This window comes from Phocoena sinus, chromosome 12 (genome assembly GCF_008692025.1).
Source record: "Phocoena sinus isolate mPhoSin1 chromosome 12, mPhoSin1.pri, whole genome shotgun sequence".
NCBI classification, from domain to species: Eukaryota; Metazoa; Chordata; class Mammalia; order Artiodactyla; family Phocoenidae; genus Phocoena; species Phocoena sinus.
In genome coordinates this window covers 31,661,979-31,686,162 of record NC_045774.1, presented here as the reverse complement: position 1 = coordinate 31,686,162, position 24,184 = coordinate 31,661,979, and the positions used below count along the sequence as shown (strand labels likewise).

The window sequence follows — 24,184 nt, the reverse complement described above, 5'->3', positions numbered from 1 at the left end:
GTTCATCCATGTTGTAGCACATATCAGTACTATACTTGTTTCTTAAAATATTATTCACTGTCTTTCGCAAATCATATATCTGAGGAGTCCTGTATCCAGAATATAAAAAGAACTCTTACAACTCAACAATAAAGACCAAAAAAAGAAATTTTCTTGATGGACAAAGGATTTGAGTAGAATTTCTCCAAAGAAAAAGTGACCAATAAGAACCTGAAATGATGCTGAACATTATTAGTCATTAGGGAAATGTAAATCAAAACCACTATGAGATACCACTTCACATCCGCTAGTATGGCTATAATCAAAGGCAGACAGTAACAAGTACTGGTGAGGTTATTGGAAATTCTGGAACATTGCTGGCAAGAATGTAAAATGGTACAGCCACTCTGAAAAGCAGTTTGGCAGTTCATCAAAAACTTAAACATAAGTTACTGTATGACCCAGCAATTCCACTCCTAGGTATATACCCAAGAGAAATGAAAACGTATGTTTACCACAAAACTTGTAAATGAACGTTTCTAACAGCATTAGTTATTAACAGTCAAAAAATGTAAACAATCCAAATGCCCACCAACTAATGGATGGATAAACAAAATGTGACACATCCATACAATAGAAAATTAAGTAGTCTTGAAAAGGAAGACTACTGAACCTTGAAAACATTATGCTAAGGAAAAGCCAGATACAAAAGGCCATTTGTATAAAATTTCCAGAAAAGGCAAATCCACAGAGACAAGAAGTAGATTAGTGGTTGCAAAGGGCTGGAAGGAGGCGAGAATGCGAGCAGCTGTTAATGGGTACAGGGTTTCTTTGGGGGGTGATGAAAATATTCTGGAATTTGACAGCGGTGATGGTTGAACAGCCTTGTGAATATACTCAAAACCACTGAACTATAAACTTTAAAGGGGTGATATCTCAATTAAAAAATAACTTTTAAATTGTTACATACTTGTAATAGGCAAGCATAAAAACATTCAGTCAGTCAGTCAGCCTATATTTAATGGGCCCCTACAATATGCCAAGTCCCAGGCACATGAATAAAAGACTACCTTCAAGGAGCTAGCAGAGTCGGGGTATAGATAAATGAAGAGCATGCTGCTTAAAAAGCACAGCACAAACCCTTAACGTGGATTAGGAGAAGAGAGTCATTAGGCAAGCCTTTCTGCAAAAGCTGACATCTGAGTTGCTTTAAAATAATGAGTATTCATTATTCAGGCAAGAGAATCAAAATGGGAAGCACGTGCCAGGCATAGGCAAGGGTGTAGAAACACGAGGACATTCCTCCTGTAGGAAACTACAAGTACTGAACAACAAAACACTGTACAAGCGAAGTGGGGGCTTGTGAGTGGGGATGTGAGGGAAGGAGGACAGTGAATTGCTGATGATGAAGTAGGAGAAGTAGACAGGAGCCAGAACATAAAAGGTTTTACATGTCATGCTAAGAAAGGTCTGGAGGTTGATTTGAAGGCAACGAGAAGTCATATAAGCACTTTAAGTAGAGGAGTAAAGTAATCCAATTCACATTTGGGATAGCCCAACCTTGCTGTAAAGTACAGGATGAGAGAAAAGAATGAAACAGAAAGGCATCCAGGAGGCTGGTGCTATAATCCAGGCATGATAAGATAATGGTCTGTACTCTGGAGGAAGCAGTGAGGTATAGGATAAGAAATGAATCAAATGGTAAAGACAGGGCTTCCCTGGTGGCGCAGTGGTTGAGAGTCCGCCTGCCGATGCAGGGGACACGGGTTCGTGCCCCGGTCTGGGAGGATCCCACATGCCGCGGAGCGGCTGGGCCCGTGAGCCATGGCCGCTGAGCCTGCACGCCCGGAGCCTGTGCTCCGCAACGGGAGAGGCCACAACAATGAGAGGCCCGCGTACCGCAAAAAAAAAAAAAAAAAAAAAAAAAAAAAATGGTAAAGACAAAGACTGGACATGACGTGGTGTCTAACTGAAAATAGCAAGTCAAAGAGAAGAAAGAGTCCAGGAAAAGTCCCAGGTTATGAGAGCCTGGGTGATGGTAGAACCATCATAGAAATAGAGAACCCGAGGAGAAGAAGGTCTGGTTGACACAATTAAACTTGATTTTTAGTTCATTGCGACTGAGAAGTCTGTGGCCACTTGACACACAGGTCTTAAAAGGAGACCAAATACGCACTAGAGATACAGATTTGGGAGTTGTCATCACATGAGTGATAGCTAAAAGCACAAGTGACATTGACGTCACCTAGAAAAAAAGTATAGTTCGAGCTTAGAGGGCCCTGAAGAGAACCCTTATAACCACCAACATTTAAGGGCCAGGCAGAGGGAAAAGGCATAAGGGTGAGAAGAATTACACAGTGAGACAGGGAGATCAGGGGACAGTACTGTCCTTGAGGGCAATGCTACAGAAGAGTAAACAGTTACGTAACTATAACATACACATGTCCAATCTTACATCTTATTCTTATGCACTTGAAGTTCAAAATCATGTCTTCCAGTAAGACCCTCAAGAGTACTTGAACTGGCTCCATATTGCACAGAAAATCTTTTTTCCTTCTTTAAGGTACCATTTTACAGGTACCAATTAAGTGGAAAACATTATTTACATTGATCATGAAATGACCAAAGTTGACTTTCAGCACATATTCTCTAATTGCATTTTGAGAGCTGAATCAATACCATGGTAAATTAAAACAAAAATGGCTCACCCTTGTCTGAGCTAACCAAGATAATTGGCAGCTCTCTAATTACTTTGGCTGTGAGAAACAATCTGGAGACTGATCAACTAAAGCTGATTTTGGGTCAAAACATTTCAGAAGCCATGAAATATAAAACTAAAGTTCCCACTATTATGTTAAAAGCATTAATATCTGCATTTTCATCCTAAGCTCTGTCACTCACTGCTTACTGGGTCAGACACCACGCTTAGGATTTCTGCTCCTCACAACAGCCTACAGGGTAGGTATTAGTCCCATTTTGCAGTAATAAATGGAAGAGTAGAAGTTAAGTGACTTGTCCAAGGCCACTGAATGGAGGACCACACAGCTGTGCACACCTATACTTTGTAACGCAGTCACAACTCCACTGTGTATGAAAGAAGGAATCAACCAGAGCCCTTGGCTTAGTCCTCAAAGAAGATTCATGCCAGTCTGTCAAAACGACTACAGAACAACATGAATCTATTCTGTGATTTGCTATAATTAGCCCTGCCCCGCCCCAAAATAAGAAATATACCAATGGGTTCCCACCACCAAGAAAATCATATTTGAAGGTTATTACCTGGCCATGTAATCACAACTGAGCTGATGGATCAAAACCAAAGACAAGGGCTTCCCTCATGGCACAGTGGTTAAGAATCTGCCTGCCAATGCAGGGGACACAGGTTCGAGCCCTGGTCTGGGAAGATCCCACATGCCATGGAGCAACTAAGCCCGTGAGCCACAACTACTGAGCCTGCACTCTAGAGCCCATGAGCCACAACTACTGAGCTCGTGTGCCACAACTACTGAAGCCCACATGCCACAACTACTGAAGCCCACGTGCCACAACTACTGAAGCCCACGTGCCCCAACTACTGAAGCCCACGTGCCTAGAGCCCGTGCTCCACAGCAAGAGAAGCCACCGCAATGAGAAGCCCACGCACCGCAAGAAAGAGTAGCCCCTGCGCGCAGCAACGAAGACCCAACACAGCCAAAAATAAATAAATAAATAAAATTTAAAAAAAAAAAAAAAAAGGACAAGGTGCTACTACAGACACAAAGAGCACAGGTAAACCACACCACACCACTGACTCTCACAAGGCAGTCCTCCTCAACCACAACTGTACTCGCAAGACTTTTAAGTCTTATGAACTTTAGAGCTGAGCAGTGCTGTCCATGCAAAGGGACATTACAAGATAAAATACAATGGAAATGGCTAATTGGATTGTAAAATTCAACAATAAGGGTAGATACAATTTATGCAAATAAGTACATTCTTAAAATAGTTTCAAGAGACCAACAGTGTTTAAATCAAACCTAAACACCATCTTCTTTGTTGACAAAATGGTTTCTTGAACAAATTACCACCATCAAGAAAACACGATTATAGCACATCAGTTTACCATAATTATCATGCCTGTAGCGCTCAGAGTTTCCAATGTGGATAAGCCTTTAAATACCACTGCCCAGTAAAATGGAAACTCCTGCAGCCCTCTACTAAAATGAAAGCCCCGAGGGCTGGGATCTCAGGATCTTTCTCTTTTTTCACTGCTATGTTCCCAGCATCTAGACTGGCACATAAGGGGCACCAGAAAGATATTTACTGAATGAGTGTTGTGAGATCATCTGGCCTAATACCCTCATTTTATCTTAACAACAAGGAAACAGACTCAGAACGACTAAGAGATTTGCCTGAGATCACAAAGCCAGGTGGGCAAAGCCAAAAACAGAAAGAACTACAGTTTCCCAAACTCAAGCAATGCTCATTCCACTAAGCTTTAATTACAAATATCTAAAATTCATCGTTAGTATAGTTATATAACATACTAAGTGAAGACCTCTCTACTTATCAGCAACCAAAAAGAACACTGCTGTGAACAGCCAGCCCATTAGACAGTCATGTGGTTTTAACACAATTACCATGTTGGCATGCTCCATCCGGATTGACAAAAGTGTTCATTATTGTAACAGCTCCGTGAGAAAAAAGCATGCATCATTTAACACACAACCAAGCAGAAAACCATCATCAGTAGAGAATCAGCACTGTTTAGGTACGGAGCTGTGTTATGAGAAACTATTCTTTATTCTGATGCTTAAAAAAGGAGGTAAGTTCCAAGGTGCTATCACTACCACTAGCTTAAACCACCTACCCTGTAACATTATGCTGCTGGAAAGCGCTAGCCCTTAATCAGAGCACAACAGCAAGCAAAGCCAAGCAAGAAGATACATGCACAACTCTACACACTCATACAAAGAACTTCAAGCAAGAAGTTCATGCTAATTATTGGGTCCAGATGTTTCCTTAAAACCTTGAGAGAACCAGTGCTACTCTAAGAGACCTCACTGTGAGTAAAATCCCTGAACAGGGTAGGTGCTGCTGCCAGCTGAGTGGCTCCCATCCTCTGCTGAGATCACAAGCAACAGGAGGTCTTTGATTTCTATCAACAGAGCTCAATCCATTCGTTAGCGGACTGAAGATTTACAAAAGGGGGAAATACGCATTTCTAAACTTGAAAATGCAGGTATGGAGAGAGGCTTTCCTTTGAGTTTTGAGGCAGGAACAAAATTGTGTGACAAATAACAATTAAACTTAAAAAATACTGTCAACGTGTACACAGTTCCAATTCGGTCATTTTCCACTCTGACAAATCCTGTTTTTATCCGTCGTGTGACCGGGCAGAGGATATGGTGAGCCACTTTCTGATACCTACGATCACTTGCTTATGTTCATCTCCCCAAACAGACTGTATCCCAAGAAAAGGGCTTTTAATAGCCCCACGACCTTCCCTTAAAGCGCTGGCTGTGAGAGAAACAAAACATTAACCCCAAGAAATGAATGATTCAGCAACCACCTAACTCTGCTTAGGAAGTAATAAGAGTGATGCTTCTCAAATAATAGCCAACATGTTTTTAAAAAGGGAAGGAGGGGGGCTTCCCTGGTGGCGCAGTGGTTGAGAGTCCGCCTGCCGATGCAGGGGACACGGGTTCGTGCCCCGGTCCGGGAGGATCCCACATGCCGCGGAGCGGCTGGGCCCGTGAGCCGTGGCCACTAAGCCTGCGCGTCCGGAGCCTGTGCTCCGCAACGGGAGAGGCCACAACAGTGAGAGGCCCGCGTACCGCAAAAAAAAAAAAAAAAAAAAAAGCGAAGGAGGGAAAAGGAGGAGGAGGAAAGGGAGGAAACAGGAAAAAGAAATATCTGGAGAGGGAGAAGGAATAACCAAAACAGGCAGGCTGAGGGCTGACTGCAAGTAATTCCTCTCCCTTGTAGGTTTATTTTTCTTAAGAGTCAAAAGGTCTAGAAAATACTATATCCCATATCCAAATAAGTACAACTACATTCCAAAGGGACCGTTATGTTAGTTTAAATTATCTATATGGTAAGGATAAACAAGAGTTACTTTTTACATAATTCAATGCTGCCCACCCTAGTTACCTTAATAACACATTATATCGCTTGTTTGGTTTCTTTAAAGGGTAAAGGACCTATAAGAGAGACAGAACTATTTCTATAAAGATATAAGCAAACATCTGGTTTAAATTAAAACCACATATACAAAAGATACGAAGCTGTAGCCCTTTACTAATTCAAGTCTAGGCAGGATCGGGTTACATTCAGAGCATGAATTTTCCTCCAACCTTTCTACTTTTTAACAGAACTCAAATTTTGTTCAGCTTTTCTCGCTTTTCCCGCTGCGTGCCAGTGGAGGCTGGCTCCAGGTCAGGCCACAAGGTAATGGTCTGCAGGCAATCATGGTAGTTCCCCTTCCCTTTGCCAAAAAGACATGTAAAAGGTCTGCTGGTGGGGGCTCCTGGGGAAAGATTCCTCCTTCTAAAAAGAGCCATGAGACGGCCCCTCTTCTTCTTCTGAACCCTGTATACATGATTCCTAGAAAGGCTGTCACCATCTTGAATAATCCATAGAGGGGAAGGTCTAAAGACAAAGTAACATATAGTAGAGGGCATTGGCGAGAGGGTCACAGAGAAGAGGACCAGCCCACTGCGCATGCTACACGTGGCCAGGTCCAGCGTTTGAGCTTCCTGTTATGTGAGAAAACATACTCCCCTACGGTTTAAACGATTAAGCCGGGGGTGCGGTTACTTGCAGCCACTATTAGCCTCTGTGTAACCTGAGTAAGCATTAGAAAATAAGCCCTAAGAAACTGAGAGCACATGCAGAACATCTCACTTAATTATTACTCCCCACTGCATTTTACAGCTCTCACGCCTAAGAGCCATGGTTGTCGAAATGTTCCACTTTTTTCAGATGCTCAATTTTTAAAAACCTAGTATTTGAGTTAATGTTAGTGAGATACACCATTAATTCTTCATTCTAACAACTCTAAATAAAAATGAAACAAATTAAACTAGCTTAGAGTTCAAAGTGTAAGGTTCCCCTCCTTCATATATTGGAGAGGAGGGTATATGAAAACCAAGGCAGGGCTTCGCTGGTGGCGCAGTGGTTAAGAATCCACCTGCCAATTCAGGGGGACGTGGGTTCGAGCCCTGGTCTGGGAAGATCCCACATGCCGCAAAGCAACTAAGCCCATGAGCCACAACTACTGAGCCTGTGCTCTAGAGCCCACAAGCCGCAACTACTGAGCCCGTGTGCCACAACTACTGAAGCCCGCACACCCGAGAACCCTCGCACTGCAATGAAGAGTAGCCCCCGCTCGCCACAACTAGAGAAAGCCCACGCGCAGCAACGACCCAACACAGCCAAAAATAAATAAAAATTAAAAAAAAAAGAAAACCAAGGCATTATTCTCTACAATGTCAAATAACACCCAAGATAATTGCTAACAATATTATTTGTTAATAGCAAGCCCCTACTGTTCTCACCAAGTCAAGAAAGAAATCTGTGCCAGGCAGTCTCCTCCACAAGCAACTAGGTCATCCTAGGAAGAGCTGCCCTTCCCTGGAGCTCAGTATACCGGAGGCTGTGCATAAATCGTCAAGGGTCACAATACTGCACATCATTCTCATAATCAAAATGCATATAAACCTTGTCATATTGGGCACTCTGACAGCGCACCCTCACCAAGGTGACCGAGACATCCAGAACACTGCTGGCTCTTCATTAATCAACTATGCACACTGAGTTGTATGGTCAGAATTACTGATGAACTGCATTTGCTCAAATTCCTTCTCTCAGATGGGGCCCTGATTTTTGTAAAGGCCAGAGCTGGAGCTACATTCTTTGTGTGCGAAACGCACTAATCTTTGGATAAAATAACATGATGATTTGGAGATGAAGTCTGGGAACTAAACAGACCAGGATTAGAATTCCAGCTCTGTTTCATACTAGCCACGTAACCACGGACAAGTTATTTAGCGTCACTGAGTCTCAGCTTCCTCATAAGCAAAACAGGGATATTAATACATACCTGCCCGGTGACTCTAAGGATTAAATTAGATGCTATACATAAAGTGCCCGGCACATAATAAATTCATAATAAATGGCGGGCCACTGTCATCATATAGGGATTCTATAAAAGAAGGGACTGTATCTGTTTCTTCACTAATGGTAGTGATAGAATCAACAGTAAGGACAGAAATAACAATAAATAATGATAATACGAGCTATCGGCTGAGCAGTATTCCAGAGACTCTGCATGTCGCAATTCCTTTAATTCACAACCCTCTGAGGTAGGAACTAAAATTACTCCCACGTTGCAGATGAAGAAGGTAAAAGGAGGATAAATAACATGAGCAGAGCTACACAACCGATAAATGGAAGAGGCAGGATCCAGACCCAGGCCATCCAGCTCCAGAGACTTTAGGCAATCCTGCCACCAATCCCAAACAACTTCACTGTTGTATAACCAGCACCTAGCATAATTCCTTAAAGTTCATTATTTGCTGAAAAACAAAAATCAATAAGCTATTACTACCATTTGGTAGTTTACAATCCCAAGCAACATGTTCTAATTGAGCCCCTGATAAGTTTTACCCACTTACAGGATGTGGGTTATATCACCATCTAAGCCCCTTCTTTCAAAACAAATGTTTTCTGAGGACTTTCATAGCCTATGTACCAGATATCAGCAATACAGATGAAAGAAGCCCACTCCCAGCAAAGTGCGGGACAGAGGTACCAATATTAGCATTAACATATATTTAAACCACTTGTCACTAATTCAGAAATTTTGGTAATTTAGATTTCGAAATTAGTTTTGAAAAGCTAACATGGTTTTCTTTAAAACTACCACTGTCATCTCTTCAGGAAGTCACACATGGGAAAGCTTGGTTAAACATAAAATACAAACAGGCATCGTGTTTTTTAAGGAGCACTTCATTCTCACTCTCAATTGTATTTGCTAGAAACATGTTTGCTCTTTAGCAAAACTTAAGTAATCTGAATAAAAAGCCAAATAAAATAGTACTGATTATAAATTCCCTCAACATCAAAAACTCCAAAACAAATTAAGTCGGCTAGGCTGACCAACCCCCTGCAACAGGGAAAGAAGTGGCTACTGGATGAGTACAGAGTTAACAGGAAGAAAAGAAATACAAGGGACACATGAACCCATGAGAAGATGCTTACCACACCCATAGTAAAATAAATACAAGCTAAAAATTCAGAATGGAAAAATCCAAAAGCTCAGTTATGTAATCACTGATCAAGACTATGGCAACAGAGGCATTCTCAGAGAGCTACCAGTAGAAGAGTAAAATTATGTACGGATGATTCACTATAACACTGCCTGTAACAGCAAAAGATCAATGTCCATCAACAGGTGACATTATGCTACATTCATACGACAGAATAGTAGGCAGCTATAAAGAATTAAAAAGAGGAAGGTTTCTACTCCTGTTATAGAAATATCTCCAAGTTACCATGTTAAGCATAGAAAGCAAGATTCAGATAGCACATATGATATGCCACACCTTGTGGGTTGAAAGCAAAGTGTGTGGGAGGTGTAAATATGTGAACCCACATGCACATGTTTGCCTGTATATGCATACAGAAAATAGCAGTGATTATGGGGAATGGCGGTTGACCCTGGGTAGATGAGGTACAAAGGAGCAGATATGGAGACAAAGTTTTCACTGAGCAGAAGTCTGCACAAACTGAAGCACATAAACACTTTAGTAGGAAGGCAATACTTACGCATTAAAATATCTTACACATTAAGTGAACCCAGCACAAGTGGTCGGCTTCCTTGGAGACAACCTGAATGCCACACTGCCACAAGTGACGGTGTCACCTTGCCCTGTCACATAGTTCTGGCCTCAGAACAGTCTGGGTGCAAAAGCCTTCCAGTCTATTCCAGCTTAGCAGCAGCATTAAGATAACCTAAAATAAAACTCATTTCCTGGTATATGACGTTTAAGATTATCTCTAGATCCTCAAGGAAACCGATTTCTGCTAACCTCCGATTCAGCATACTTCACAAACCGACCTCTTACCCTGTACACACTGCTCTCCAAAGTGGGACAAACTCAAAACCTAAGCTTTTAGAGCAGCCAGACACCTTTTAAGAAGTATATCAAGTATCTATTAAAAAAACAACTTATAGTTTTTCCTAATAGTTCCTTAGGAAACCTTGCTAGCTTTTTATCCTTCTTCTCCTCAGAGTGAAGTTAAAACAAAAAGCTGTCTTTTGCTAACAATAATACTGGTGCCTACACAGGTAGGCCAAAAAGATTATTCCTAAATTCTCTGCTGGAGGGGTTGGAACAGGGAACTTGGAAACAGATTTCTCTGAAAGTTGAGGAAATGTTTTCAAAGGAGGGTAAAACAGAATGGGAAGATTCTTACTAAATTCCTAAGCTGGTCACACACAAACATCTCCAATCTTGGTCAGCAGTTTCCTCACTTATAGGGAAAGGCAGGAATAAAATTGGCTTGACCAGCCCAAGGATGTCATGTTTCCTGTCTACACCCCTTCCCTGCCCAGCATCTGCTCCTCTGCGCCCATGAAGGGGGGAATCTTCTGTGCAGATGAGTAAATGCATGTTCCCAGTGCACTGTTGTTATGCATCCGGTGGCTTCTAGATGTCTTTTGTGATGTTTCTAGTGTTCGGGGAGCATTTCTTTGGACCACCATCATTAAATAGAACATTCTAGAGAGAAGAAAAATACACTTATGTGCAGTTTCTTCTGGTAATGACATAACCAGGCTCAAAACAGAGCAAAAACACCACCAAAATGCCCTCCTGGTGGTTATAGATAGCAGGGAGTATACTTTGTCTCAGCTCATCCCACAACTACCTTCTGCATGGGACCCCTACTCAGCCCCATCGGTAAACTCACTTAGTGTTAAGTGGTAATCTACAACCAGTCTAATCCTATTTTTCTATGAATCGAACTCTAAATTCTTTAGCTAAAAAATGACAGCGGTTCGGCAGGCTTTTCCCAAATAAGCTAACGACAAATCCACCAAGGTTAACTGCACAGGATAAATGCACAGGCTGCAGACACTGCATTTTAATAGGTCATAAGACAAAAGCCTGTCAGACTCAATCAACTCCCCACACTATGACAAGGCCACCAGGCTGGAGCCTACACTGATCTCGCGCTTTCAAATCCTCTTCTCCATAAGCTTTGGAACGCTGCAGTTGACAGGCGTAAATATCTAAACCTTGTCAAATATAGAATTCACTTTTTAAGTTTTGGTCATTAGCTCTTCTGCCATTTTACAATATTTACAGCACTGCCAAAGAGTTATGTCAACGCATAGCATGTATTTGTAAAATATGAGACTATAAACGGAACGATTTTTCTCGCTTAGGTAAGCAGATCCCAGTGTTGACACCAGTCTTCCAGTTGGTCAGCAGAAGGTGCCATAGACTGTTAGCATGTGGACCCTACAAGCCTGGTATGATAAAAGCAACTTTCACCTGGCGGGAAAAGCTGTAACTACAATGGAATTACAGACATGCCATTTGGAATGCTTAAAAACTTTTTCCCCCAAGTAGTTCTACTGTGAGCATTGGTTTAGTTCAAAACTACTCAGCAAAAGCTTCAAATAACTACTTTTTAGGTGGGGCTGGCCAGGACAAGTTTTTACTTTGGCTAAATATATTTGTTTCTTTGGAGGTAAGATTCTCAAAATTCAACATCTGTAAACGTGATTTGGTGGAGGAGTCTGCTGGAGAATATGCCAGGCATTCAACCCTTGGAATCCACCAAGAATTTCAAGCCAACAAAATGTCAAAGTTTAAAATTTCCCTTTCCAACTTTGTGATCCAGCTATGACGTTAAACTATAGGTCATCAATACACCATACAACGTGCAATGGAACACTCCAAAGGAGATGGTCCACAGGGGAGGTGCGGGGCCTATGAATGGCTGTCCAGATCATCAGCATCAACTCCACAGTCATCTATTCCCTCACCCAAGTTGCCAATAATTTGAAAAGACAATTCTTTGTTGAACCTAAAAATAGAAAACTTAAACTTCACAAGGATACATGCACCCCCCAAAAAAATACTAGGTAATTACCTCAGTCTTATAAAAACATTCCCTGCAGTGTCAACAATAAAGAAGGAACTTACAGAGGTCATCTGGCCATCACAGTAGTACTGCTTTTCACTTTGTTAGAAAGTAGCATCAAAGCAAGGTTCTTTTTGAAGGAAGGTTGTTAGACTGGTAAAGTATATCAAGAAAAAGCATGAAGACGATCTTTTCTAAGTCTGGATGCTTGAATCTGGGCAACACGATGAGTTTTCACATTTCTTCAATGTGACAACAGATTAAATATTCAGTAAAAGATGTTGATACCTATTCAATTAATATTTACTTAGGCTGTGACAGCATTAAAACAATATACAATTCTTGATAGTTCTTAATGGCCACTAATCTGCAGATTCTAAAAACAAAATCAAATCTCTGCTAGCCACAATACATTTTTTTTAATCAAAGGAGTTAATTTATAAAATGCTTCATCTTCGTGCTAATTAAATTGAAATCTATCATCCTTTAACATGTTAAAAAAAATAACTGTACACTATTAACCTTACATATAGTCCTCACTGTGCTTTAGGAATAATTAACTTTCGTATAGTGTACTGTACCACTGAACAAATCAATTGTGAAACAGCAGGGCAAATATATAAAACCAGCTGGCTTCATTATTCTCATAGGTCAAACCAAAAAAAGCAATTATGTTAAAGATAACCTAACAAAATTCAACATTTGAATTTTGCAAATAAATGATCTAAAAGTACATACGTACGTTTCACAGTGCTTGGTTCAAATATAACTGAATATATTCCCTTGCCAGATAGTACACATAATCAGATTCCATCTACTCTGTACATTAGTATTATCCAAATTTTCAGTCTCCTAGATACTGATAGTCCCAAAGGCAAACTTTCTTCAAAAGCAAAAACAAACAAGCATGTATCACCAAACCTAACTGCTACAACAGAAATTTCCTAAAAATCTCCCCCTTCAAATACATACTCAGCTTTTAAAAAAGGACATCGAGCCCGTTGTCTGCTGTTCCCTGTCATTAGAAGACTGGAAAGCTAATGGAAATCCAGCTTCCAACAGCTTAATGAGCAAGACCGGCCCCACCCAGGCCAGACCCTGCTGGAAAAGGGCATGCTCAGTAGAAAAGCCCAGCTAGGTTCCAAGTTGCTTCATTCCTCAGCTAGAAAATCCACATGGGTCAAAGAAACAGTCATCCTCCTGCTGCCGGTTCTACCCACTAAAGGAAGAACATTTTACATAAAGAATAGTTTTAATGGTACAACTGTAATCCTATGATTATAACTGCTCACTATTCTACTACTGCTAGGAATTCTTTCCTCATTTTTTGGTATCGTGTTTACATTGCTTTGGGTTTGCACCCCTCAACTTTGTTTTTATTTCGTGTCATTTTAATCCACCCATAGACACCAAAAGTACTGATACATGTGTACCACATATAGTCTAATCAGCTTTATTTATAAACTGATATATATTTTTTGGTATTGAAAAACCACTCAAATATAGATATTTCATTTTTAAATACTGAAAACTGGATTTTGATTCATTTGTAAAATTATTTGCTTATTCACACACACAGTATGTAAATGGAGGCTCATTTTAATCTAGATTTATAGGTATCGTCATATAGTTACAAAGTTGATAAGTTCCTGTTTTATTATACTGTCATCCTAAACTGAGCAATGATGGATACAAAAGGTAATCCTACATCCATTTGTCATAAGAATACAACTACATATGGAAGCAAAAATTTAAAGTCACTAAAGGAAAATATTTATTTTAAGATTCAGGTCAGAGAGATCTGAAAAACAACCTATCTTCCTTTATTCTACAATACCAACACACCCCCCCCCTTTACATTTCTGCAATTTAAACTCTGCTTGTTTTTTCCCCCAGAAGAGATATTTACATTAACAAATCAGGACCAAGATAGTCAGACCCTTTATGGCTGGATCCACGTATGCATTTGTATAACTTGACCCTGCTACTGTACCATACTGCTCCCCTAACAAGCAATTCTTAAGTCAATGAGTATTATATGTTCACATTAACCTACCACAGTCTTAAAAAAAAAAAAGAAAGATGTTTTTTATTATGAATAAAACACATTAGATACTTAAATAAACAAGATATTGCTCCTAGAGAAAAGGTAAGGTTTGCTTTACAGGAACTTAATGAAAATATGTTTCAGTAGCAGCTCTGAAGAGATTAACCTGTCAAAATGAACAAACAAACTTAAATTAAAAAAAAAAAAAAAGACATTCTATATAATGGAAGTAAACTTCACTATCCACCCACCACAAAGTTTTCACTGGTTCACAAAAGGGCAATTTGGTGAGTTTTTTAGTAGAGCCAATTTTATTCAATTCAAAGCATCTTTTATTCAGACTGTATTCCTCCTACATTGTTTAAATGCTGTATTTTTTCAATAAAAACTGCAGTTGAATGGCAGATTTACTTCAATATGCTTACTTGGAAAAATACTGGCTCCAAACCTTTTTCTAAAATGTATTGCTCCATAGAATGCAGAAGTCTCAGAACTACTGACATGAGCACTGGATCCAGTGGAGCTGACATTGGTAGATCTCTACAATCTGTCCCAGGCATCTCTCATCACCCCTGTGCCTCCTGCCTTCCTAACTCCCCTACTTCCATCGACTGAACTGCATCCCCCCAAGATTCATGTATTGAAGCACTAACCCTCAAAGTGATAGTATCTGGAGATAGGACCTTCGAGAGAGAATTAGATTTAGATGAGGCCATAAGGGTAGGGTCATCGTGATGGAATTAGTCACCTAAGAAGGGACACCAGACAGCTTGCTCGTTCTCTCTCGCTTTCTCATCTCGCCATGTGAGGACACAGAGATCAGGCAACCACCTACAAGCCAAGAAGGGGGTCCTCACCAGAAACTGACCAAGCTGGCGCTTTGATCTTGGACCTCCAGCCGCCAGAAGCATGAGAAATAGACTTGCTGTTTAAGCAAGAGAGTATATGGCCTTTTGTTATGGAAGCCCAAGCTGACTAAGGCAGCTACTTTCTTAATTATAGAACCCAATGCTACTGCTCAAGGTCTTCTGCTGGCTTCAATCCTGCCCATAAGACATCAGAATCTCATGGCTCGAACAAAGGTTAAGAGAATTAAGACAGAAGGTGAGTTCTGTGGCTCTATATTTTGGAAAAAGAACAAACCATTAATACAGTGGATAAAAGAGAACCCAGAGAATTTAAATGAGTTTCCAAACTCATATACCCAATAAGTGGTAGAGCCAGAATTTACACCAATTTGGTCTGCCTCAAAGCCAACACTAGTGGCGCTGGTGGTATAGTGGGGAGCATAGTTACCTTCCAAAGCCAATGCACTTTTCCACCAATGCTGCATTACCTCAATTTCAACACCCTTGCTTTCCAAATGAGTAAATTAAACCCAAAGAAGTGAAATAACTTATAAATAAGGTTACTCAGTGGGTTACTGGCAGAGAAGTTACTGAATACAAACGAGGGCCAGTGTCATTTAAATTATTTCCAATAAGATTTTAAACACGTTAAAGTACATAAAATACTTATGCTGAAACATCCACAAATGTCTAAATAAAAAAAAGTTCATATGAACGTGTATCCATTACATCTGTCTTAGAAAGATCCTAAATAGCCTCGTTTTGACACTGTTTTGTTGCTCCATTAAAAAGGGAAATTAGACATTTATCCTCAGAATATTATTTTTTTTTTTTTTTAATTTTATTTTTTTTATTTTATTTTATTTTATTTTGCGGTACACGGGCCTCTCACTGCTGTGGCCTCTCCCGTTGCGGAGCACAGGCTCCGGACGCGCAGGCTCAGCGGCCATGGCTCACGGGCCCAGCCGCCCCGCGGCATGTGGGATCCTCCCGGACCGGGGCACGAACCCGTGTCCCCTGCATTGGCAGGTGGACTCCCAACCACTGCGCCACCACGGAAGCCCAGAATATTATTTTTTAAGTATTCAAGGGAGTTGGCTGGGAGCAGGGGGGGAGGAGGGGCTTCCTATATTTGTATATGTGAGTTTGATGTGTAAATAGAATCAAACCCAGTATCATAATTTCTTGACTTTTTAAAAGTGTCCTGGGACTTCCCTGGTGGTCCAGTGGTTAAGACTCTGTGCTCCCAAGGTAGGGGGCCCGGGTTCGATCCCTGGTCAGGGAACTAGATCCTGCATGCGGCAACTAAAAGAGCCCGCACACGGCAATGAAGATCTCACGTGCCACAAGTAAGACCCAGCGCAGCCAAATAAGTAAGTAAATATATATATATATATATATATATATATATATATATATATATGTCCTACTTCCTGTCTTGGAGGAAAAGGAATGGAACTGAATAAGATGTGGAGGATGGAATAACCTGATGGTCACTCAAAGCTCCAAAACCATAAGGGACACAAACTCTGTGCAGAAAATAAAGTTCTCAGTGTCACAGAAAGACAATGAGGAAGATGGTTCCTTTCAGTCTCCCACCTTTATTCATCCAGCCTCCATTTGAGAAGCAATCATCATTTGTCAAACCAGAAAAAAAGCAAACACAACTTTCTGGCATAACCCTAAAATAACCTAAAAAGTACTGCAAAAAATAAAAAAAACACCCCTCTGTTTTTGACTCTAATGATTTTACAGAGAATCCAATCTTCCTATATATCAATCATCATGCAAGACTATCCTTCCTGAATAAACGTGGAGAAAAGTTTTACGACTCTCTCAATCTGGATGAACTTCAACTGGTCTACGGAATTTTCTAACAGTCCACATTTCGTAGGATCATTGCTATCTGGTGTCAACAAAAGAGAAAAAAACAAACCAAACAAAAAACAAAACAAAATGCTACACTACTTCCACAGCTTCTATGCCGAAGTTATCTTTTGACCACGCACCAGCGCGGTTTAACTTCTCTCAAGCTCTAAACCCAGAATAATTTGCACAACTGCACATGAGCCATTCACAAAGTCTCTTTCCTACCACATTTTGTAAAATGTAACATTAGAAAGTATTACAGATTTATGAGACTCTGGGAAAGAAAAGTTCTGTATGACCCCAGATTTTTACAGGGGGTTTGGAGAGAGAGCAGGAACAGGTACAGGAGGGAAGAAAAAGAATAAAGGGATGGTGGTTGGGAATCTCTAAACAAAAAGTTAATGTTTTGAAACCATCTGAAAAGTGTTAGGACAAAGCAATAATTAATCTACCCCCCCTTTTTTTTAACTTCAAAACTCAAAAGCATCACTATTAGAATTACACATTCAGACCAGTACAGTAATCCAGCATTTACTTTAAAATGTATTATTTTCATTCCACTTACATCTAAGAAACATTTGCTGAGCTCCTCCTTCACCCCAGACACTGGTCTAAGCCCTTAGGACTGGAAAGTTCTTCCCCACACCAGCTCTCAGGGAATTCACAGTCTAGCAGGGAAGACAGATATATAAACAAATAATTATACCACATGTGATAAGGGCTATAACAGAGGTACAGGAAAGACACAGCAAAGTGGACAACTCCCTTGGGGAGGACAAGGAAGGCATTACAGGATTACAATGTTTAGGCTCATTCGTCTCTCATTTGAGATGAACAAATGCTACTGCTAATAACGTGGTAATGACCCTCCTTGCCTTATGGATTAAAAAATAAAAGTACTTATCGCAAAGCCCATCACATGCAAAGCAGAAACAAAGATCATACTAGCACCTGTGCAACACCCTACATATGACTGAGCAAAATGGGGTTCTTATAGAATAAAGAAATATAGAACCAAAAGAGACCTCAGCATTTACGTACCTCTAGTTCTTGCCTTTCATACACAGGGAACCTGAAACCCAGAAGTTAGGTTACTTGTCCAGGTTACACAGTAAGTCAGGAGCAGAACCCAGACGAGATGTCAGATTCTGCCTAATAATTCCATTGCCTTTCCCTACTGCAGACTGCCCTGCCCGGATGTGAAGGAAAGGGACGAGAGACACTGTTGAGGAGACAACCAGCAATAGAGACCCTTTATGGCTGTCCAAGGCCCAGAAGAAACTGAGAGCCCTGATGCTAGACATCCAGCAAACCCCAAAAGCTCCCCAACTCTGCCCCACCCTCTAGACCCAAGAAAAATCCTACACCTTCCCACTCCCCCCAAAATTATGTTTCCGAAATAAAGAGATCATTGCCGAGAAATTATTTACTCTTCCCAACCTGCAGCAACATTACATTCATGCTCCACCAGTCTGGACGTATCTCCATTTTGTCACGTAGCTAACGAAGTCTGTAAAATGAAGGTACCAGGAGATAACCTGCCTATATAATGGGATTCTTGTGAGCATCACAGGATAGCCACCACGATAGCTACCGGTAAAGTGCAAAATGCTAAACAAATGCAAATTACTATTAAACACAGAATTTCAATCATCAAAAACATTCATCTAGGCTTTCTCCTCAAAATGGTTGAATATATCATTACATTTATTCTTAAAAGTCAAATATTAACCTATAGTCATCTTCAACCATTTATTTAGGTTTTTTACTCAACTTGTAGAAGGAAAACTGTTCCCCCACCCTAATCTACCCTCCATCATTTCCCTCCTTTTCTTTCCCTTTAAAATGGCCACTACGATTTCCAACACTCCCTACTAGAACCACATAAACATCAAACGTGTCAACACAAGTTCTTTTCAAAAACATGTTGTAGAAAGTTGAGCACTTGAGACAAGCCGGGGAAATGTTAAGGTGTATGCAACATGCAGTGCACAGCTACACGTCATGCCCTAGGGAGGTACAACCCCATCTAGGGGTCTCCTCCTCACTTCACCTGCATCATAGCCAACCTTCAGCCTGATATCTGCCATCTACACGGTTTGGGCACTTGTCTGAGAATCCAGTGTACTTCCAACCCTCCACACCTTTATTAGCTCCATAATTTGAAACCATAGCTCCACTCCTTTCTTTCCGTAGCTTCATCTTTAAAACTTACCCCTCCGAACTTGGATTATGAAAGAAAACCCTAAGCACAAATGCTAATACATTCTCAAGCCACAGCCCCTACCCATCCAAAACAATAAACCAAGATAAAACATTTATATTTACAACATAAACAATAAACAACGTTAAGCTAGAGTATTCACCATTACCTGTGCCTATGAGATCTTGAATTCTGTACTTTTAGGTTTTGCTAAGATCTGTTCATCCAATGAGGAACTGCTCTTTGCCTACTGATAGCTGCTGACAATACACACCTGTGTAAAACTTGGCTCCAGCAGCGCAAGAGGATTTAAATAAATAACTATATCCCAAAGAGAATAAGAGCTAAAATATAGGCATAAACATTTCAACAGTACAACTGACTTGACCAGGGAAGCATCCCACGGTGACATGAGAGCTGACCTTGAAGGAGAAGGGGGAGCTTACTGGGCCGATTGTAAGCGGGTAGAAGCACACCCCTCACCATTGGAACAGTAAGTGAAGGGCACAGAATCATGAAAGATAAAAGCACTGCAGGGCTTCCCTGGTGGCGCAGTGGTTGAGAGTCCGCCTGCCGATGCAGGGGACACAGGTTCGAGCCCTGGTCTGGGAAGATCCCACATGCCGCGGAGCAACTAGGCCCGTGAGCCACAACTACTGAGCCTGCGCGTCTGGAGCCTGTGCTCCACAACAAGAGAGGCCACGATAGTGAGAGGCCCGCGCACCGCGATGAAGAGGGGCCCCCGCTTGCCGCAACTAGAGAAAGCCCTCGCACAGAAACGAAGACCCAAAACAGCCAAAAATAAATAAAGAATTATTTTTAATAAAAGAATACTGTGTAGATAATTTTTAAAAAAAGAAGAAGTTGTTCAGGTTGCAGGAAGATATATATGTACCAGAGATGTTCTGGTTGTTTTGTTTGGTGCAGGCTTTTGGTAGGAAAGACAAAGTAGGGAGAGGTTTAAGATACAAAGGAGAAAAAGGAAAATGAACGTCAGGTAGTTTAGAAGAGAAAGAAAAACAATCAAAACCTCGAGAGAACGGGCTTCCCTGGTGGCGCAGTGGTTGAGAGTCCGCCTGCCGATGCAGGGGACACGGGTTCGTGCCCCGGTCTGGGAGGATCCCACATGCCGCGGAGCGGCTGGGCCCGTGAGCCATGGCCGCTGGGCCTGCGCGTCCGGAGCCTGTCCTCCGCAACGGGAGAGGCCACAACAGTGAGAGGCCCGCGTAACGCATAAAAAAAAAAAAAAAAAAAAAAACCTCGAGAGAAGAGTTTAGTCTTGGACAGCAGGAGGGACACCTCTAGCCTGGAGACCAAAGAGAAGATAACTGGAAATATACATGGGCTGGAAGAGGAAGAGGTTTAAGAAAGCTAGAAAGACAGCAGTGCACCTGGAGTCCTATTCTCCATCCCAAATAACTTTGATAACTTTGGAGCATTTAAAAGAGGGGGAAAATAAAACAGACAAGAGAAAATATAGTCAATCTCCTAAAATACATTCAGTAATAATTCTCTTAGCATTCATGTCAACATAGGATTCAAGACGGGTTAAACTGAACAATTTTCAACATGAAAAGTTATTGGCATTGTAAACATTTCAAACCTTGGCGTGCCCCACATAATCTGCTATCTTCTAATATATAAACTGATTTGTAAATCAACATCTATTAAATTACCAAGAATATAATAAAATGAGTGCTATCTTCATATCTTCTGTATAGAGGCAGAAAAAGAAGCTAAAAAATAAGTCACTGAAATCACAAGGTTTGGAGGGGGTATTTTGTTTTGCTTTAATTATAGCACGTGCCAAGGGCTTGGCTAAATCTATTTTACAAGATAAAATAACTATAACTGTAATTCCTATTCTCAAACTGTGAAGCCTATGTCTCAATAAGATGTCAGTTTAAAAGACAAGACAATAAAGACCACGGTCACCACCAGAACCCCATAAGAATATGTGAAAGCTTATAAAACAAAACTCCTTTTATAGAGTTGAATCCTTTCCAGGGTGGGTCTTTAAGACATTCTGACAGTACACACAAATACTATCTCTGGAACAAAACCAAAAAGGCACAGCTGCAAGACATCTTCCACTGCAGTTATAACTGACTCAATAGCAGTCCTTCCTTGGAGCAAGAGAGTCTATGAAAGCCAGAAGCAGAGCTATTTTCCCCTACAAACTGCTTAGTAGAATCACTTTCTCCTGATCCAAAATTGTAGCTTTATTAAAAAGCTAAAATAGACAACATGCAAGTACAACTTCATAATAAATTTATAAAAGAAAATATAAATAAAGCTTGAAAAAAGTATCTATATATGGTTTCCATTAAGAAAAATCCCCAACTGAACCAAAACTATCCTATAATACAAGGATATACACATTTTTTTAATTACAACCCATCACCATCACAAACAGGAAATTTGGATTTGCCTTAACAGAATTTTTTGCCCAAATCTCTAAGGAGTAGCAGTGAGCAAAAAAATTTAGAAGATTCGTGTTAATATTCTCAATACTGACTTGAACTTTTGATATCTGGATATTTGTGACAGCTAAGAATAAAAGTCAAAGACCTTTTGAAATCAATTAGGTATAACCCCAACATAAGAAAAACAATTCAAGTAACCAAATCAATACTTTATTTGTGATGCTTTCCAAACTGGAGTTTTGACTACGTTTCTATAGCAACATCAACAAAATACTCTTATACAAATACGTCTGCACCCAAGATGAAAACCACTAACCACTTCTCTAGTTCATTCTTACTGGCTTCCAACCAAAAAAAATTAAGAAAAAAAAAAAAAATCAGCCTTCCTAAACTTCATTCCAGAAACTTCAAAACCTAAGGCTTAAGTATGTAACAGTTGCAGTTAACCACAACTGTGAGATATTCTCAAATTCTTCAGAAGGGAGGTTAATGACAGAAGGTATAATTTTATTACTTTTCTGACAATAACTCATTAGGAACAACAACAGAGATGAGAGTGGAAGAAATTACTAACAAATGACTTACTTGGAAAATTATCTAAATTCTAGAGATATAGAACACTGAAAACTGTGCCAAAATGTAAAGCAAAGAAGTCAATATGCTAAAGCCAAGAGATAAGCAAGTTTCTCTGTGTAAGTTTCAGATATGCTTTCAAAATCTCTTTTGTTGGAATTGTTTTGAAGTAAACAAAATATTTTACTGGGATTAACAGGCCTGCCTATTTTGTGAGCAAGCTCTCTGCTGAGTTATTTACAAACACCCTTATTTATGCCTCAAAACATCTCTGCACAGTAATTATTATCAAGTTCATTTTATACGTCAATAAAATGAGGCTCAGAGAAATGAAATAACTTCCCTTAATAAGCACGGAATGCAAAATACTACAGTAGTTAATCGTCAGTCCTGGAGTTAGACAAACCTGAACCTGGATTGTCAATCCTGGAGGTAGACAAAGCTGAACCTGAATACTGGCTTAACCTCCAATTACTATGTAGGAGACAGATGCCTCAGGTTTGAAGCCAATTCTATTTTACCTTAAATCAATTAGGTACAACTCCAACACATTATACATTTTTTACATTACAACACAATGCTCATGCAAATTCCCAGCTATACTTCACTAAATACCAAAATGCAGCCTTTACATAAACAGTCTCACTACCTATGCCTCACATTTGCACGTGGGCTTCATACAGGACTTTACTCAACTGTTTCTACTCTAATACAATACACTCTCTTAAAAAATATTTTTTAGAACTACGTAAGGAAAACTGTAAAGCACAAGTGAAAATTCTGGATCTTTCTTCCAAACACATACATATAACTCAACAGACACTTACCTGGCACGTAATGTTAATGGCTAGGTATACCATATCACGCCTTTCTTCAAAGCTCTGACAACTATTTGGGAAGACCAGAGAAGTGCAAATGAAAAGCCATCCCTATAAACTTGTGAGTTTTAACTGTAAATACATAAAGTATATGCCTATGGGCACTACAAACACATATATCAGATTTCCCAAAGCAGTTCTGATTTCAAATATTCCGTCCCATTCTTCTAAGGAAACTTACACATTCCAGATCACACATAACAACTTTTTAAGTGAGATAACATAACCATCTAGCATAGGGATTCGGGACTAAGATAACTGCAGGCTAGAATGGTAAATAGAAAACATTTGAACAGAACTTTGCAAGAAAGGACAGATTGTCCTCGATGGGAAAGAGGGACAGGGACATTCAAAATAGGCGAGAACAGTCCTTGGGCAAGTGAAGCAGCAAGATGCACAAGATATTTTGGAGGTCTGGGGAAGCAGTGAGCAGGGCAGTGGGCTGACTACTATCACTGGATCAGTCACATACAAATGTAAGTCAGAGGTAATGCTGAAATATGATAGCTGGAAAAATTGTTGAGGGCTTTGAAGACCAGTAAAAGGACTCTAGGCTAAAAAAGATAGGTCACCTCGCCTAAAGTTTTGTTTTGGTGGTGGGTTTTTTTTTTGGGGGGGGATGGTAATAGTTTTATTGAAATACCATACAAGTTACCCACTTTAAGCATACAATTCAATGTTTTTTAGGATACTCAGTTGTGCAAACATTACAACGAACAATTTTAGAACATTTCATCAACCCAAAAAGAAACCCCAAACATCCCAACTCATTCTATGAGGCCTGATACCAAAGCCAAACAAAGATGTCACACACAAAAAAGGAAACTATAAAACAATATTCCTAATGAATATAGAGGCAAAAGTCCTCAACAAAATATTAGCAAACCAAATTCAGCAAGATTTAAAAGGATCTTACACCATGAGCAAGTGGAATTTACTCTAGGAATACAAGGGTGATTCAACATGTGAAATTCAGTCAATGTAATAAATCACATTAATAGAAGGAAGAAAGAAATACATGATCATCTCAATAGAGAGAAAAAGTATTTGACAAAATCCAACATCCTTTCATGATAAAAAACACTCAAACTAAAAAAAATAAAGTAAAAACAAATAGAAATAATAAAAATTGAAGGAAACTTCCTCAACATGACAAAGGTTATCTAAAAAAACCCCACAGCTAACATAACAGTAAATGGTGAAGACTGAAAGCTTTCCCCCTA

At 40.1% G+C, this 24,184-nt stretch overlaps 1 protein-coding gene across 35 annotated transcripts in view; it reads right to left on the bottom strand.

Annotated features, from left to right (window-relative positions):
* The window catches only part of EPB41L2 (erythrocyte membrane protein band 4.1 like 2), a 214,590-nt gene that overhangs the window by 114,773 nt on the left and 75,633 nt on the right, over window positions 1-24,184 (bottom strand). For 3 of the 35 annotated variants that reach the window (XM_032650782.1, XM_032650772.1, XM_032650755.1), the window contains one exon: window positions 17,447-17,549. The exons of 25 other annotated variants lie outside the window; for them this stretch is intronic. The gene's annotated coding sequence lies outside the window, so the exon portion shown is untranslated. Of the gene's footprint in view, window positions 1-13,089; window positions 13,211-17,446; window positions 17,550-22,910; window positions 22,972-24,184 lie in introns of those variants that run through there. 7 more of the 35 variants (XM_032650773.1, XM_032650781.1, XM_032650756.1 and 4 more) reach the window with 6 other exon arrangements.